General features: G+C 37.3%; 1 pseudogene; it reads left to right on the top strand.

Moving 5' to 3' along the window:
• Window positions 1-2946: 2946 nt before the first annotated feature.
• Window positions 2947-3063, top strand: LOC124778893 (annotated as a pseudogene).
• The last annotated feature ends 6540 nt before the right edge of the window (window positions 3064-9603 follow it).

Below are 9603 nucleotides of genomic sequence, written 5' to 3'. Positions count from 1 at the left end.
GCTGAGTGACTGTACCCTTTTCACATCAGCGTTCACTTTGTAAAGCATAGTATTGTTCAGACCAGTGTTATGTGTGGATATCAAGTGAAGCTTTACTCTGTCTTTCTGAATACATACTTTATTCTAAAATCGTTGTCATTATTGTAATATCATTTCATAGGAATAGTTTCTCTCCCCACCCTACAGTTTGAAGAAGGTTCATTATTAAGCATTACTACATTGCACCAAGTTGTTACAACGTTCTGAATATGTATTTAGAAACAGAAATCTAGCTTAGCCGCTGCCTGCTAGCTGTTTTGCTTACGAGAAATCTGCAACAATGTTGTCAAGACGAGAGGTAAGTGGAAATTTTGATTAGGGCCAGATGATTGTCTTACTTCAGTTGCGCATTTAATGTAAGGACAAGTTGTATTCAGACCAATTACAGTTCAATTCAGATTATTTTCTGTTTGGTCAAAGGTTAGAATACAGATTCAAGTTGGATAACAGTTTGTAGGTACATACTTTTGGTAGTACATAGATTTTTTTATAGAGTGGGAGGTAAAGTAGGGCTAAGTTTCATTTGGAAACACATACTGCGGAGGTTACAATACATATACAGAGCGGTAAGTTAAGTGTTTATCTTTTTCTGTGTTTTCCTTGACGTGTATTTATTAAATTTTGAGCGTGCTTTTCTGTTTAAGAGTTTCAGTCTCACTTTTCTTTAAGGGTAGTAGTAGTAGTAGTAGTAGTAGTAGTAGTAGTAGTAGAAGTAGTAGCTTTATTCATCCGTAGGTGTCTTTTTACAAGGATATAGGACTTGTTAAAGTATTTACAAGTTTAGACCAATTTAAAATAAACTAATTTGTATACACATATATTTACAGATTTCTAGTTAGACATAATCATTAGATTTACTCCTGGTATACAATACTTTTTTGACAACTAATTTATTAAAGTAATGTAATGCCACACTGTTCACTCATATCTCACGATCAGTCACTGTACACACACACACACACACACACACACACACACACACACACACACACACTGGTGCTCTCTGTGCTATTTTATGTACCGCAACTTCCCATTTGCTATCCTGAAAAACTGAGTCAGCATCCCTCCATAATGAGTGAGATCTTGAGCTCAGAAAGAGGAAGGGGTGTCAGTATTGTGCTACCCATAGCTTGGGTATAAGTATTTCTAGAAAGAAAAAAAGAAGCAAAAAAATAAGGTGAAGGTGTTATATGGAATGTGGGATGTTTTATAATCATTATTATTATTATTATTATTTATTTGTACAACGTTTTTTTTATCAAACCCCTACTCTGTTTTGCCGGCCGGAATTGCTGAGCGGTTCTAGGCGCTTCAGTCTGGAACCGCGCGACCTCTACGGTCGAAGGTTCGAATCCTGCCTCGGGATGTGTGTGATGTCCTTAGGTTAGTTAGGTTTAAGTAGTTCTAAGTTCTAGGGGACTGATGACCTCAGCTGTTAAGTCCCATAGTGCTCAGAGCCATTTGAACCATCTGAACTTACTCTGTTTTATCTAAGTGATCCTTCAATGTACAAAATTTATTGCATAACAGGTACTTTTTAGCTTTTTAAACAAGTGTACTTTTGCAATTTCTTTATTCTCTTTCAATAATTTATTGTACAGTTTTATTCCTTGGTAGATAATGCTGTTTTGAGTTTTATGTTTATTTTTTCTTGGTAAATGTAAGTTGAGTCTATCTCTTGTTGCATAGTCATGGATAGAGCTGTTTGTGCAGTAATTACCAATGTTATTTTTGATGTGTATAACTGACTGGTACATTTATTCACATGGAGCAGTTAAAATTCCCATTGTTTTGAAGACATCTTTACAATGAGTTTGACTAGTATTTTTGGTTATTATTCTTATGGCAGAAGTAAAGCTGTGAGGTCGGGGCGTGAGTCGTGCTTGGGTAGCTCGATGGTAGAGCACTTGCCCGCGAAGGGCAAAGGTCCCGAGTTCGAGTCTCGGTCCGGCACACAGTTTTAATCTGCCAGGAAGTTTCATATCAGCGCACACTCCGCTGCAGAGTGAAAATCTCATTCTGGATTCTTATGGCTATTTTCTGGAGTTTGAAAATTATGTCCATATTTTGTGCATTTGTTCCGCAAAAAAGAATGCCACAGCTAAGAACTGAGTGTACATATGAGTAATATGTAACTAAAAGACACTGCATGTTACGCACTGATGATAGGATTCTAAGGGCATAACATGCTGATGACATTCTGTTTGCAAGTACCTTTGTGTGTTCACACCACTTCAACTGAGAATCAATATTCATTCCTAGAAATTCTGCATTTGTTAGACAGTCTATAGAGGTTCCATCTACATTTAATTAAGCATTGACATTTTTCCTCTTCAAACTGGAAATCAAGGCATTAGTTTTCTTTATGTCCAATGCCACTTTATTCATAAACTTCCTTGAGAGTTTCATTTAGTTTCTCGGCAAGGAGTTCACTTGTTTTCTCAATGACTATAATATTGCTGTCATCAGCGAAGAGGATTTTTTCACCATGAGTAACACTACTGGGAAAGTCATTGATGTATATCAGGAGCAGTATTGGTCCTAATATGCTACCTCGCAGAACACTTATATTAATGTATTTTGGTTCTGATAAGTGTTTTACTAGATGTTTAGATCTATTTGAAGTGTGTGTTATCTCTACTCTTGGTGCCCTGTCTGCTAGGCATGATCGAACCAGGCATTAGCTACCCCTGTTATTCCTAATGCTTCTAATTTATTTAATAGAATCTTGTGGTCGACTGTATCAAATGCCTAAGAAAAATCGAAAAATATGCCTGTGACACACTCATCTTCATCAAGAGCATCAAGTAGAACTTTTGTGAATTCTACTCTGGCTGACTCCATATTTTTGCCACTTCGGAAACCAAACTGTGATTCACTTAAAAGATTGTATTTATTCAGGTAATTGGCAACGGCCTTGCCGCAGTGGATACACCGGTTCCCGTGAGATCACCGAAGTTAAGCGCTGTCGGGCGTGGTCGGCACTTGGATGGGTGACCATCCAGTCGCCATGCGCTGTTGCCATTTTCCGGGGTGCACTCAGCCTCGTGATGCCAATTGAGGAGCTACGCGACCGAATAGTAGCGACTCCCGTCAAAGAAAACGACCGGGAGAGCGGTGTGCTGACCACACGCCCCTCCTATCCGCATTATCAACTGAGGATGATACCCCGGTCGGATGGTCCCGATGGGCCTTGTGGCCTGCAGACGGAGTACTTATTCAGGTCGGTGGTCTAGCGGCTCTAGGCGCGCAGTCGGGAACCGCGCGACTGCTACGGTCGCAGGTTCGAATCCTGCCTCGGGCATGGATGTGTGTGATGTCCTTAGGTTAGTTAGGTTTAAGCAGTTATAAGTTCTAGGGACTGATGACCACAGATGTTAAGTCCCATAGTGCTCAGAGCCATTTGAACTTATTCAGGTAATTCATTAACCTGCCTTCCATAACTGCTTCTATTATTTTTGAGAATGCTGACAGCAGGGAAATGGGCCAGTAATTTTCTATGTCTTCTGCATTATCTTTCTTAAGCAAAGGTACAACTCTTGTATGTTTTAATTGCTCTGGAAATGTCCCTGATGTGAAGGATTCATTTATTATATTTATTAAGGAGCCTTGTATAATCCCTATGCATTGTTTCAGTACACACATTTGTAGTTCACCTAAGCCTACCGACTTTTTTATATTTTTTAGTTTTTGAACAGTTTTATTGGCTTTATTCTCTGTGGTTGGAAGTAACATCATTGTATTTAGTGCAACATTATTTACAGGTGTTATATTTGTTTTGGGGAATTTTTGCTGTAACTTCTCTGCAATACTTGAAAAATGCTCATTTACACAGTTTGCTAAGTGTTGTGGATCAATTTTTACCTTATCCCCCTCCCTTAGCAGTATGTTATTCTGTGACTGTTTTCCTCTCCCCGTTTCCTTTTCTATAATATCCCACTCTACTTTGTTTTTATTCTCTGCATTATATATTATTTTGTCATTAAATGACTTTTTTGCAGCACTCAGCACCTTCCTATAGATCTTTTTGTATCTGTGATAGAAATTTAAGAATTCTGGATCATAGCGACTCTTTTTCATGAAACTAAGGTGTTTCAAGGGTTTGGGAGGACGTCTTAATACCTGCTGTTATCCATCTGTTTTTGAGGAATGTTGATACAGGCATGCATACTTTTGGAAATGCCTTTTTTAAGTTCAATTTAAACAGTGTGAAGAATTTAGAGAATTTCGTATTCACATTTGTTTCCTTATACACGTCGTCTGCCAGCGTGTGTAGTGCCAACAGTAAAATTCGGAGGCGGTAGTGTTTGGTGTGATCGTGTTTTTCATGGAGGGCGCTTGCACCCCTTCTTGGTTTGAGTGGCACTATCACAGCATACGTCTACACTGATGTTTTAAGCACCTTTTTGCTTCCCACTGTTGAAGAGCAATTCGGGGATGGCGATTACATCTTTCAACACGACCGAGCAACTGTTCATAATGCACTCCGGCTCTAACGACTTTACATCACTTACATGAAACTGAAAAGAATCCTTTGTGTGCGAAAACCGAACTTATTCATAAGCAAATAAATAAGCAAACCAATAATTCATGCTCAGTAGACTTGGTCAATGCGAAATGTTTGAAAAATAAACGTAACTGTATAAACAAAACCAAACTGTAATGCCCACCTTCATTAGAATGTAACCTGCACTGACATATGGTCCTGGCAAAATAAAGAAACTGACAGAACCCACATCGCGCAAAGGAAACGAAACAGTCAGGTATTATGAATCTCACCTGCAAAAAGAAGTACTGGCAGTAACATCACATGGGAAGACTCCGAAACAGCTAAAAATAACCGCTAAAAACTAGCTACAGTTGATCCAGGGAATTGGGTTCATTATCTTGACACAGAATGCCAATTAAACACATGACTCAACCTTTATGTTCTGAAATTTCAGTTAAGAAGGAACTAATAAAAAACCTATGGAGTCTAATATGACAGTTCATTTAATCTAATAACTTCCTTGGCACATTAAATTAACTCACAAGATCAATCAATAGAATAATTATCTAAAACTCGACTGTGACGAGGGTGAAATGGGACTACCTTCCCGTCCCTACCTGAAATTCCCTCCTCATGTCAACATTCTCTGAAGAGGTCAATTTAGCTCGAATTTTTAACCGTCAATACTTTATACTGTTACCTCCATACCCAGTTCCAGTAGCAAACTTCCCTTTAAAAATTTAGTATAAATGAGTTCACTATCTCAGATTAAATTTCACATTAACATGTTACTAGATTTATATTACAATTAAGGGAAATTAGCCGTTTGTTAATAATCCAACTTTGAAATTTCGTGATATAAACTGTGCAGCCATATTGCACCACATTTCTTGAAGATTTATTTCTTCCCCATTTCTGAAAAGCTAGAGTGTTTATTCATTATGATTATTAATAAGATAGCCCTACTTAAGAGCTATCCACAATACCCTTAATAATATTTTATTCAAAGTAATTTGTTTATAATTAAGTAAAATTCAATTTAAATTGTTGTACTGTAAAAGCCATTGAAATTGTACATGAAATTAAGAAAATTCAATATCAGAACATGTAGGATAACAAGTGGTCCATTTTTTGATGTAAGTAACGAAAATCATCTAATGTCTTTTAATTGTTATTTTGTAAATCTTACATTTAACTATGTATTCGATCCTTGCATTATTGTCTTTCGGAATCTGTTTGTGTGAGACTCTTTCGGAGGCTGCCACACAATAAATGTAAACATCATGGATGCACATCCAAATCTGTCATAATACAAAACAAGAAAAGTGATGTACTCTGCGTTTTATTTAAAAATTAGTACTTCAGCAAGTCGAACGCTGGGATTTTCTGAAGCCACAAACCCCGAGGATATCAAATCTGAGTATGTCATCAAATGGAGCAGCTTAGTTATTTTGTAAACTTTTGTCAATTGTGACTGAAATATTCTAATTTTCACTTGTCATCGTACTTGTGAATGGTGAAGGCCCAAACTATTAAGTTGCTCCAATAGTATGAATAATAATTCACTATTACCATTGTCCAGTTATACACAGAACTACAAAAACTGAACAGTTTATTTTCACTCAACCTCACTGGTAATTAAAATTTTTCCTCTCTCTCACACATTTAAGGGTGACATTTTAAGGGTGAAGTGTACCAACAGTATAATTTTATAAAAGAAAGAAACTTTTTACCTCGTCAAATAATACCTTGATCTTTATGCCAAAACCTTTTTTATGTCCATATGCTATATAATCATTGTTATGACTCATCATTCATCCTCGTAATAAATCTGCAACTCACATACTTACAAAAGTGCGTCCATGTATTACACTGCACACTCAACAAAACCGCGCCCGCTGCACACCACAGCTTTCCACTACTGACTGTCAAAGTTTCTACGACTCCACAGAGCTGCTATCGCAGTCACAGATACTGTTGCCCAACAACTGTTTCTCTGACCACAGTTCTTCAAAATACCATTTTTCTTTAAAAATATTAACACATCTAATAACATCATCACAGAAATAGACATATTACAACAAATTTTAACACATGCTGTGTTTTTCTACAGCTTTCTGTATTTTTGCATTGTAGGTAGCTGTAGCAGCGACGTATATACACACTAATATTAGATGAATCATTAACTCGCTGTCCCAGCTTTATAAGTACGGTTTCATACATATTGTGGAAATGCATACTCATTGTTCTGATTTGTAACTTCATCCATAGCTCCCTGGTGCTATATGCATTTCTAAAGCCGGTTAAGTCCATGTAACCACTAAATTCCGATTTACTGGAATTGTGTATCTGTCTCCCCTATTCTTCTCTGTATAGCCTTCCAGAACAAATTCATCAATCCTCTTCTTCATTTCTTTTATCCCACATTTACAACCTATTGACAACCAATCATCTAAGAACTATAATTCGGTCGTGAACGTTTCATTAACTTTATTTATTAATTCTTCAGTCTGATAGCAATAAATATTTTTGCAATTAGCTCTAACACTTGCCAAATTGAATTTTCACTCTGCAGTGGATTGTGCGCTGATTTGAAACTTCCTGGCAGATTAGAAGTGTGTATCAGACCGGGACTCAAACTCATCACCTTTGCTTCCCGGGTGCAAGGGTTTTGTCTACTGAGCTGTCCATTCTTCCAGGAAATCTCAACTGCAATATTGTCTTACATACGTTTTTGATACAAGCTTTTGCTTCATAGTCTTCACTTCTCGTTAATTACCTGCATGTCATTGTACTTATCACAGCAATCTTCAAAATTACAAATTCTATTTTTCAGTTTCCACTGTCAAAGGACTTCCGAGGCTCACAGCTATTGGAAGTGAAGTGTCATTCAATCCTTTTTTCTGGTCATTGAGTGCTACGTTAGAAACGATATCGTGGTAGCTCTACAATGCCAGAGATCAGCATGCGGAGCATTACTATTGCATTAAAATGCAAGCTGTTTCAGATACCACAGAACAAGTTTTTGCGCATAATGACCTCCACAGCTACAGTCCGACCTGAAGCAGATACTACGTGTATTTACACACAATACTTCGATAGATCGCACCTCGAAGACAGAAAGACGCGGAAGACAGCAAGACCAGATGAAATGAAAAAAAAAAAAATTAGAAAAAACGAAGATGCCGCGCAAAGCAGAACGGTTACTCTTATACTAACCCACATGGCTTGTCTTTACGTTTAATATACCCTCGAATCGCCGTTTACTCTCAATCACGAACTAAATGGTTATGCGTGTCACGTTAAGTGGTCGATCCACTCAGTCACGCGGCTAATTCAAGGGGCGCAGCTGTCAGAAATGGCTGTAAAAAGACGTCTGATGCCGACATAGATTGAGATGCCGATTCTAAAGTATCCGACGTCTGTCCCTATACTGATCGAAGGAGTTCACCAGACTGTGGTTCATTCCTTGACGTTACGCCCCAAATGAGGCACCTCTTACTCCGGTTCTGCGCTTCATGGATATGGCTTGAAGTTTTGTCTTCACGATTTTTCCTGCCTGTCAACTAAGTAGCAGTAGTTCATTCATCCTTAGATCACTTTCTTACAGGGTTATTGGATATTTTATGATATTACATTTAAGAACAACCAAATTAACATATTTACGAGAGTAGTTTGATACGGATGGGACATGTAGTCGGCCGTGGCCTTGTAGTAGGAATCATCCCAACATTTGCCTGAAGTTATTTAGGGAAACCACCGAAAACCTAAATCAAGATGGCTGAAGATTCGAGCCTCCACTTCCTCGAATATAAGACCAGTCTTTTTAAAACAGCCTATCTCATTCGTGTTATCCCTAGTGTACAATAGAGTTTTACAAATAACTTATTTAATAATGTAAAAAGCTATGGCTACACCTTTCATTCATTGCGCGCCCCCGGTAACTGCTCACACTACCGCACTGTACACACAGTATTTCATAACTTCCACACTGTCAGCTGACGTCAGGACCGTAGCGTCGATGTTTCGTTTTCATTTTTGTGTTTGGTATCCTGACAAAGTGAGTTAGCGTCTCTCTGTAACGAATGAAATGTTCAGCTCAAAAAGAGGATAAGGTGTTAGTATTAGACATTGCATAGCTTTGGGAGTAAGGTTTTCCAGAAAATAAAATAAGGTAAATATAGTGTTATGTGAAATGATGTTATATTTCGTAGCAAATTTCTACTTTTGTTATCCAAGTCATCCTTCACTGCATAGAATGATCTGTTTAACAGATACATCTTAACTGCCATTTAAATAACTTTGCTTTAGTAACCTTTTTAATCTCATTGTTCAGTTTTTGTACAGTCTTATTCTCTGGTCGAAAATGTTTTGAATTTTATGTTTAATCTTCTTGGTAAATGTAATGTTCAGTATAGCTATTTTTTCATAATCAAAGACAGATCTTTTTGTGCGCAACTGATTGATAAATGTAGTCATAAGGTGTAGTTAAAATCTCATACTTTCGTACAGATGTTTACAATGAGTTCGACTACTATTTATGGGTATTTTTCTTAGTGATCTTTTCTGCAGTTTGAAAACTGTTTTCCTGTTTGCTTCATTTGTTCTTAAGAAACGAATGTCATAGCTAAGAACTGAATGTTCGTGTGAACAGTATACAACTAAAAGACATTGGCTGTTATACATTCATGAGAGAACTCTAACGGCATTACATTCAGATGACATTCTGTTTCCAATCATTTTTGTGTGTTCACACCTCTTTAACTGAGAATAAATATTCATTCGTAAAATTTTGTGTTCTTGATGCGGTATGTATAGGTGCCATCTACATGTAATTTAAAACTGTCATATTCCGTCTTCAAACTGAAATTCGTGGCATTTAGTTTCTTTATAAGTCACTTTATTGCATATTGACCAATTTTAAACTTCTCTCAGGTTTTTATGTGCTTTCTCTGCAGTCCTCTTGCTTTCTCAATGAATGTAATAATGCTGACATTAGCAACGGGAATTTTTCCCCGTGACTAACACTATTGGGAAAGTCACTGACGTATATGAGGAACAATAATGATCCAAAT

The sequence above is a fragment of the Schistocerca piceifrons genome, chromosome 2 (assembly GCF_021461385.2).
Source record: "Schistocerca piceifrons isolate TAMUIC-IGC-003096 chromosome 2, iqSchPice1.1, whole genome shotgun sequence".
NCBI lineage: Eukaryota > Metazoa > Arthropoda > Insecta > Orthoptera > Acrididae > Schistocerca > Schistocerca piceifrons.
This window is presented reverse-complemented; position numbering and strand designations above follow the sequence as displayed.